This window comes from Myotis yumanensis, unplaced genomic scaffold (assembly GCF_028538775.1).
Source record: "Myotis yumanensis isolate MYYU_CA2020_CCGP unplaced genomic scaffold, mMyoYum1.0.hap1 SCAF_12, whole genome shotgun sequence".
Lineage (NCBI taxonomy): Eukaryota > Metazoa > Chordata > Mammalia > Chiroptera > Vespertilionidae > Myotis > Myotis yumanensis.
Genome location: NW_027223763.1, coordinates 43,956,345 through 43,966,034, shown reverse-complemented (window position 1 = coordinate 43,966,034; position 9,690 = coordinate 43,956,345). Strand labels below are relative to the sequence as shown.

At 45.7% G+C, this 9,690-nt stretch overlaps 1 long non-coding RNA gene across 1 annotated transcript; it reads right to left on the bottom strand.

Annotated features, from left to right (window-relative positions):
• Positions 1-321: 321 nt before the first annotated feature.
• LOC139020523 (uncharacterized) lies at positions 322-7,243 on the bottom strand. Its single transcript, XR_011473322.1, has 3 exons — positions 6,918-7,243; positions 1,576-1,660; positions 322-907 (listed from the first exon to the last, which is right to left on the bottom strand). It is a non-coding gene; the product is annotated as an uncharacterized lncRNA (long non-coding RNA).
• Positions 7,244-9,690: the final 2,447 nt, after the last annotated feature.

Here is a 9,690-nt window from a genome sequence, read left to right as displayed (position 1 = left end):
ACAGCCCCATCTCTTGCTAACTTCAGGTCGTGTCAGACCCGCCCTCAACAGGACAATCCAGCAACTTCGCAAGCCTCTTGGTGGCTAAGCATGGGACATGCTCCTCTTTCCTCCCCACCTCGGCATGTGCCATTCCCTCTCTCCGAAAGCCATTTCCATTAAAGCCACCCTGCCCCACCCAAATCCAACTTTCCTAAGTAATTCTGCTCATCGTTCACGTCTAACCTGACCAGCTCTTTCTCCTCGGAGCCTTCTTAGACCCCCCACCTCACCACCCCACCACCCCACCACCCCAACACCGCCACCGGAGTAAGTGCCTCTCCAGCATGCTCCATGGCACACTTCACAGGGACCTTCCCCATCAGTACCCCACGCGGCGCTGAAATGACCCCTTTGCTCAGTTCCCACTAGACTTCAAGCTCCATAGAATGGAGTGGAGGAGGGGCGGCGTCTCTCTTGTTCACAGCTGTCTTCTCAGCCATACACAGCTCCCGTGGTGCCCGATAAGCACCGTGTTTGTTGTGAACTCGAGCGTGGATGAAGTCAGTTCCTTGCGTTTCCTCCCACAGGTTCCCATGCCGTCCAAGACCATTCTTCTTCCTAAATCTATAAACTGCTGGCAGAGGGTCAGGTGGGCTGCACAAGTGGCCCTAAGGGGGGGATACCGGAGAAGAAATTTAGAATTGGGGTGCCAGATTATAGGAATTTCTTTAGGTTCATTGTGTCTGAAAGCCATTTAAGTGCACTCGTGGGTGTAGGCACGCGTGTTCACAGGACAAATCTGTGTTGTGTCCCAAGGCGGGGAAGGCAGGGCTCAGCCGGGGCGGTCCCGTCTGTGGGCACCTGCCACGTGCAGCTGGGGCAAGGGAAGGCACATCTGGAGATTCCGCGGAAGCAGTTCGCCATTCTAGAAATGGGATGGCAACAAAATGGAAAGGGTTGACGTTAATGCCAAGAGATTAAAAATAGTCCAGGGTTATTTTGAAAGAATGTGCCCTCGGTTTTCGACACGCTGTTTGAGACCAAAAGTGAATTTGACAGATCTGACAGCCCTTGCCTACGACTCAGAAAAAGGCAAAAACCACTTTGGTTTTTAAAACACCTATAGCGACTCTGAGTTCTAGGCAGAGTAACAAAATCCTGAATGTAGGAACCCAACAACTTCCTTCTGCGTTTAACAGTGTCACTGGTATCCCCTAAGCCAGTGGTGTCCACTCTAGGACGCAGCCGAACGATCGGAGGGCTCGTGAGGACGCAGGTCGCTGGGCCCCCGCTCAGACTTTGGACTCGCTGGTCTGGGTGAAGCACAGATTTTACTTTCTAAAAAGTTCCTGGAACCACAGACAGGAATGAAGTACCAGTACCTGCTCTAACTTGGATAAATCGCCCCCAAAAAGAAGCCAGACACTAAAAGGTCACACATCGCGTGATTCCATGTATATGTGATGTCTGTCCGGAAGAGGCAAACACGTGACCTTAGTTGGCCCTGGGACCTAACATCGCAAGATTTGAGTCATGTGAATGACATGTAACGTGGCCGAAGAACATGCAGTGTGAGAGACACACTTTGCTTACCTGAAACTCATGTTGGAAGTCAGTTCGCACTTGCAGGAATAATACCTTTTGAAAATGATTCTTCTTAATGGTGATTGATAGCTAACTGTGAAGAAAGAAGACCTCACCAGAAGTCTTTTTAAAGGTTAGTACAAAACACACCAACAATGACTCCCAGGCAGTTTGGAATATGCATTAAAAGCCTTAAAACGGTTCATAACATTCAACCCAGGATTTAAACTCAGGAAATGAAATGCGAAATGAGTGCAAGGTTTGCCGCTGCAGCGACACTAAGCTATTAGCAAAGACGAGGGAATGAACTCCGTGTCCAGGAAAAGGCAAGCAGTGGCAGGTCAGTAAAAGGAATAGCATAGGCCCCTTTGAAAAATATTGCAGGAGAATATCTGAGGAAAATCGTCTATCAAATAGGATGCTTTCTGTGACAAGTAACAGAAGGCATTGACAGAATAAACAACCAAGCCTTTATCTTATCTAGCAAGACCAAGGCTGCAAGGTCCGTTAATTCAGAGGCTTAACAACGGAGCAGCAGTCCTGGCTCCCACAGCCTTTCTTTTAATTGGCTGATCCTCTCAGGCTCCCTCCCTCCTCAGTTTTGCAAAATGGCAGTCATTGTTTCAGACACATCCAGGCATGAAAAGAGGAAGTTTCATTTTGCAGGTCAGCTTTACTTGTTTGTTTGTTTAGAGCAAAGATACTTTTCCCCCAGAAGCTTCCTTCAAACTTCTCTCATGTTTCTTTGGCCAAAATAATGCCACGAGCTTATTCCTGAGCCAATCACTGGCAAGATGACTGGAATGATCAAGAATGGCCTAGACCGTCCAGCTAGAGTGGCTCAGCTGGCTGAGCATCGTCCTGAGCACCAGAAGGCTGCTGGTTCCATTTCCCCGGTCAGGGCACATGCCCAGGTGCAGGCTCTGTCCCCAGGGAGGGTGTGTGCAGGAGGCAGCCCATCGATATTATGCTCTCACATTGATGTTTCTCTCTCTCCCTCTCCTTTCCTCTTGCTCTAAAAATCAATAAAAATATTCGTTTAAAAGAAAGGAATGTAGGATTGTATCATATGATCTCACTCATATGTGGAATCTAATGAACAAAATATACCGATGAACAAAATAAACCCAGAGACATAGAACCATGGTCAGAATGATGAAATTCAGAGGGAAGGTGGGGTTGGGGGCAGGGGTTGGAGGGGGAGAGATTAACCGGGGAACTTTTATGCATAATCCATGGACACAGACAATAGTGTGGCGAAGGCATGGGAAGCGCAGATGCGGGGAGAGGGGGTCAATGCGGAAAAACAAAAATAAATATCTGTAATACCTTCAACAATAAAGATAAATTTTAAAATGTATGTTTTTTAAAAAAAAAAAAGTCATGGCCTGGACCAATTAATTTTCCTTCCCTCAGGCTGGAGAAGATCCCAGGCTTCCCCAGGCACATGGCTGTCCTATATCTGAACAAAACCAGAGTTGGGCGGCAAAGCAGAAAGAAGAAAAATGTCAGTTACCTGGGCTGAAGTCAGGTAACACAAACAATGAATATAATATAATTCAATTTTTAGGAGTTAAAGTGAATATAAATAAGCTCAGAAAAAAATGAATGAAAGGCTATACGTTTTCAAATGTAATCTCCAGTTGGCGTGATTAGAATCTTTCTTATTTATGACCACAGCCAGAAATATTTGGTGACTAGTACTAGGTACCAACCAAATGATAGAGCCAGAATCCAAATCTTTCTTATTCCAGAACTCATGTTTATCATCTACTTGAAACTTCCTCTGTTGTCACTGATAGCATAGTAGTATTCACTGGTTTGTCCATTCATCCTTTTGACCATCCATCCATCCATCCATCCATCCATCCAACAAGCATTTACTGAACCTCAGATGTGTGGGAATCCTATTGGTCTAGCATAGAGATGTCCAGTAAGTATTTGTTGAACTACCAGGCACTAACAGGTATGCTAGCATGACACAGTGGTCCTGAAGGAATGAGACACAGGATAGTCCACTTTTGATTGGGAGTAGGAGGTAAAGTCTAGAAAACAGTGGAGCGGTTTGGAGCCAGAGTATAACTCTAGATGACTGCTGGAGCCATGCCTAGCACTGTCAGCGAGGAAAGGGGGAAAAGTCCTGAAGTGGAGAAGGTGGGCTTCGAAGAGAAAGACGAGAGGTTGCCAAGATACACAGCACCCTGAGTAGGAACACGGAGTTAGGCCTCTGAAAGTCCTACATTCCAGGCCTAACTTTGTGATGTTAGTCAAGTTGCTGAAATGCTTGAGGCCTGTTTTATCATTTGCAAAATGGGAACAGTAACACTTAATGTCTAAGCTTATTATGTGGATTAAATATACTTATATTTACTTATAATACGTCTCAAACTCTTCGAATAGTATCTGGAACATAGTAAATGCTCAAACATTTTTAAAAAAATTATAATTAGTCATATTTTATTATAATTTTTTCCTGATCCTCCATATTCCTGAGAATTTTCTAATACTTATGAGTAATGTGCCACACAGAGTTTCAGAAGTCTCTTAAATAAATCAAGAGTTCTGGCCTAAGGAGAGACTATCTAAAATGTAATTTGACTTTCTAGAGAAAACAATAAGCTGAGCTTTCATATTTCCTTTTCCATTCAGTGATGGCAAAGGTTTTTCACAGCATGTTTGTCCTGAAACCATGGACACGACTTAAAAATAAAAGCATCCGGCTGTCCTGGGAATCGGGATGCATGTGGTGGTCAGGACACATAAATAAATATATCTAATATGTTTCCCAATATCTTTTCTTTCAAGATAAAATTAATGTGGAACCCATCGCTCCTCAAGCCTGTTGCGGGTCATGGTGCGCCCTCTGGTGGCCCATATTTTTCAATGGCTTCACCTGCCTGATGAACAAACTTGAACTATTTCCTGGTGAGTACTTGTCTCTTCCACTAAAGAGGAGGGTCCACAGTTTGGGGGGCAGCATTCTACAGAGTCCTGGAAATGGCCAGGCCAGCGCTGCTTCCATGATTTCCTAGGGGAAGTGTGCATATGTGTGTGCATATTGAGGATATGTGTGTGCATATTGAGGATGTGTGTGTGCATATGTTTTTTCAAAGTCCCATTTCATGTATATGTCACCTTGAGTCTCTCTTGATTTCTCTGGCCAGAAGTGAGGCCAGTAGGTAAGTCAGAGATGGATGAAAAATATCGCTGGTGAAGTGAGCCAACCCTGTGGGAGCCTTGCATACCATGTTAGGGAGTTGAGACTTGTCACTTTAACCAAGTGATCCTTGGCAATGTGGAGCTACCAGAGAGTTTAATGGGAGGGGAGGAAAGGGGATATATCAGATTTATACTAAAGAAAGGCCACTCTGACCGAAGTGAGAAGAATGGATTGCAGTACTCAAACCTTGGAGGCAGGAGGACAGTCAGGAGGCGATAGCAGAAGAGCAGGTGAGAGATGAGGGTGGCCTGGACCAGGTGATAGGGCGGCTGGCGAGAAGAGGATGAACAGTTGGAGGTGTTGGAAAGTATCATCACACAGGGTGTGGTTGTGAATTAGATGTGGAGAGTAAGGAACTGCTAGGAGTGGAGAAGTCTGCCCAGATTTTTGGCTTGGGCCGCTGGGTAGATGGTGGTGGCATTCATTGACAATGGAATTCTGGAGGAGGCACAGGTTTGAGGGACTCAACCCCTCAAGGAAGCTCAGTTAGGACATGTTCATTTAGAGGGGCCTGTGGGCCGATGCTCAACCACTGAGCCACATCAGCAAGGCCAGAGTTTATTCATGCATTATTATTTATTAATTATTGTATTATTTTCCACATGAACAACTGGAAACTTACTATTGCCCTGCCCTGTAAATAGTCTGGGAATCACGTTAAGATGCAAATTCAGATTCAGTAGGTCTGGGCGGGGCCTGAGATTCTGCATGTCTCCTGAGCTTCCGTGTGATACCAATGCCACTGAACTTGGACCACAAGGCTGTAAAGCAAGCCCGTCAAACTCAAAGGCTAACATGGGCCAAATAAACGAGGCAGGCGACCCGTGGCTGCCAGTTTGATATGCTTGTTGTAAAGAATTATTAAAAAAAAAAAAAAAAAGCCTGGCTGGTGTGGCTCAGTGGTTGAGCATTGACCTATGAACCAGAAAGTCACGGTTCAATTCCTGGTCAGGGCACATGTCCAGGTTGCTGGCTTGGTCCCCAGTGTGGGGTGTGTAGGAGGCAGCTGATCAATGATTCTCTGTCATCATTGATGTTTCTATCTCCCTCTCCCTCTCCCTTCCTCTCTGAAATAAATAACAAATATATTTTAAAAATAGTTTGTGGTATCAACAGCCAAAAGAAAAGAAAAAAAAATAGAGAGGCCCGTGGACTCGCCAAATGGAGATGCCAGTTCATCTGCGAATCTGACTCTCAATCCAGGCTCTTTTTGTTGAACCATAGCTGTCTCATCCTCCAAGCATAGCTCAAACTCTGGAATGGTGGGAGCAAGTGCTGTTAGGGACCTTTAGTCATATTAGCCCAAATGGTTTGCCTGGAGTATCCCTTTTGGTGTTGAGGGAGGAATAATTAAGAGGGGGTACAGGTAGGAAACCTCAATATTATAACATCCCCCTTTCCCAAAGCATCTACCTACCATAGTAATATTGTACTTGATTCAAGCAAGAGGCATCAATGGACACTATAACCAGCTTGTTGGTAAGTAAGCTGTCTACACATCTGAAAATATCTCTCCACAGATTATTTATTCCAAATAAGGGAAAAACTACCTTTAGAGTGAAGAAATATGGGTGACACCACCAATGTCTACTCACAGAGTATTAATTATTAAAAGAAAGATTCTTCCTGGCCATTTCCAGCCCCTCCATTTGTAAAATGACCTGGAAACCACCTTAACCCCATGGACAAAGTTAACATCACCGATAAAGGGACGAACCGACAGCAGGTGCCTCCTCGTGTGATGTCCTGAGGACACAGCACCTGCATGATTTGAACCTCGTCCAAAGGAAACGCCAGACAAACCCAAATCAAAGAACATGCTAGACATCGGAGGGCCTGTGCGAGCCCAGAATATCAAGATCAGAAAAGACAAAGGCCGAGGAACTATTCTGAGATAAGATACGAAGGAAGTGTGACAGCTAAGTGGAAATTTGCAATTCTAGATTGAGGAAACATGTTTTAAAGGACAATATGGGAAAGAAAGACTGGCAACATTTGAATATGACTATATTCAGTCGTAGTATGATATGGGTGTTAAATGTCCTAAATTTGATCATAATTCTTGTCCTTGTTCTTAGGAGACATTTGCCCCTATGTTGAGGTGGGAGGGCTCCTGATGTCCACAACTTACCTCAGATGTTTCCTGTCTTAGTCCACGGGCTACAAAGCACCATAGGCTGGGTGACTCCTGAGGAACAGACATTTACTTCCCACAGTTGTGGAGGCTGGAAGTCAGGATCACGGGGCCAGGCCGCAGACTTCTCCTTGGGTCCTCAGCTGGGCAAGGGCCCAGGGGCTCTGGGGGCCTCTTTGCAAGGACACTCACTACTCCTCACCCTGAGAGCTCCGCCTTTACGACCTGATCACACCCAAGGCCACACCTCCTCACACGGTCACACCGCAGGGGAGAATTTCCACATGAATCTGAGAAGGGCGAGGAGCATTCAGCCTATAGCAGTTCCTGCCAATGAAACAAATACATATACAGGGCATCCCCCAAAAACGTGTGCACACTTTACCAGCTGATAGCTGTTCAATGAAAACGAAGTGTATTTTACTAAACACCGCCTTTATAATTATTCAAAGTGTGGGTATACATTTTGGGGAATATATATATTTGGAGAGAGAGAAAAGCAATTATGTTAATTGGTGAATGTCGTTAGGATATATAGATGTTCAATGTACTCTTTTTGCCATGTTTCTGGGAGTTATCTCTTTTTTTTCAAGATAAAAAGGAAATACATCTATCTAACATATATACAAGTAGAGGGGATCCTGAACACTATAAAATCCAACCAGTGTGTCTTTCGTAAGGTCAAATATAACAATGTTATCTGTCATAGCGACTAAATTCCATCTTGATGAAATGTCAAAACAGGGAACAGGTGAGGGAGTCATTTCCTGCCCTGCCAGGCTCTTCAGAAGGCACAGTATTTGCTGTCAGCATGGAACCTGCAGTGTTTAGAGAATTTGTTTTGTTTTACATGGAGGCACCTACACTGAAAGCTCCCCAGGTCCAGAGAGCAGCTGGGACCGGCACTGCTCCCACAGGCATTCCTGTCTGCCGCCAGGGGAGGCCCAGCGTGGCTCCGGAACCAGCCTGGCTGCACGTGCACCGCTGCTCCTGCTAGGGGTGGGGGTGGGGTGGAGAGGGGGGGCATTTGGATGCGCCCGTTCCCAGGGCTCCTCCTGGGTCTCGCTCCCTGCCCAGGGCGTGCACAGGAAGTCAGGGAATCAGAGCGCTGAAGTGGATCTTGGAAGACACCCAGTCCAACTCTCCTGCCTTCCATCTGTGGCTTGAATCTCCTCTCAAATGCCCAGCCAAGTGGTCCCCCAACCTCTGCTTCAGGGTGGCTGGTGGCTAATTCTCCTAGACAGCCCCTCCATTTGTGAGCAGCTTAAAGCATCTGAACATCCTTTCTCTTAAGAACAAGTGTCATAGCCCTGGCCCGTTTGGGCTCAGTGGATACAGCGTTGGCCCTTGGACTGAAAGGCCCCCAGTTAGATTCCCGTCAAGGGCATGCACCTGGGTTGCAGGCTCAAGCCCTGGCCCAGGTTGGGGTGTGTGCCCTGGTTTTGTTTGTCTGTTTGTTTTTACAGAGAGCATGTGCAGTCTTCTCATTAAAACATTTCTCTCAATAATTAAAAAAGAGAGAGAGAAATCACTTAAATTGAGCCAAGGCAGCGGTTCTCAACCTGTGGGTCGCGACCCCTTTGGTGGTCGAACGACCCTTTCACAGGGGTCGCCTAAGACCATCCTGCATATCAGATATTTACATTATGATTCATAACAGTAGCAACATTACAGTTATGAAGTAGCAACGAAAATAATTTTATGGTTGGGTCACAACATGAGGAACTGTATTTAAAGAGCCAGAAGGTTGAGAACCACTGAGCCGAGGTATGGTTACCTGAAGTTTGCATTTTGCACTGCACTCTGGCCACTCGAAACAAACCTCTTCCTTCTTGCAGTGGCAGCAGGTCCGCTCTCTGTCGCCGCCCGGGGTGGCCCTGTTTCTCCTCTCCACGCTCTCTGTCCCCACCTGCTTCAGCTGTCACTCCGCTGACAGGGTTTCCAGGCTCCGTGACATCCTGTCACCCTCCACTGAACCAGAGACGATCAAAGGGACTCAGAGAGAAACCCATTGGGAAGTTCAGATGGCAGTGGGGCATTTGTTGAAAATTGGCAAGTCCGTGGTCCCAGGGTGTGCGCACTGACCTGGCCTACCTTTGTGGGGTCCCAGGTGCTCTATTAAGTGACTGCATCAGTGACGGGCAAGAGCAGGTCTGCAGGGCCCCGTGCCGTTCTTATCAGAACACCGCCACGGCTCTCACAGCCCTTATAAGCCCGGCTGACAGCAGTGCCAACCCGGGGCATGAACAGCAGGGTGTTGCCTGATGTCCTAGTCAGGCTTATCCAGAATGAACTGTATCATAGCTTGCAGATGCTAGTCCCTGTGCCCATTTGTCATTAGAGGGGCCATACCTTCTGCTTGTATCTGTTGAAGTTTTGTTTAATGCCAGGTTGTCCGGACATGATTATTAATAACTCCCCCTTTTACGCTGAAAAGGATTGCAACTTAGATGATGAGCTATATGGTCAATACGCTTATCATATACCCAATCATAATAAAATTTTAAGGTTAGAATTGATGCATGCAATGTGTATGAGTTTTAAAATTACCTTTGGATTCAAATGAACTCTGCTTTTATAAAAATCCCTTATTGCAAAAATACTTGAACATTGAATGTTTATATTCTGGTTAGTGGCTGGTTAATAGTTGCTTAGAACTTTCCTTAAAATATCAGCAAAATAAATAGTAGCCATGAAAAAAAATGTTTTTTAAAGGAAAGAAATCAAGTTTGGTATTCAAACTTTTGAACTGAATCATCTATCTATCTAT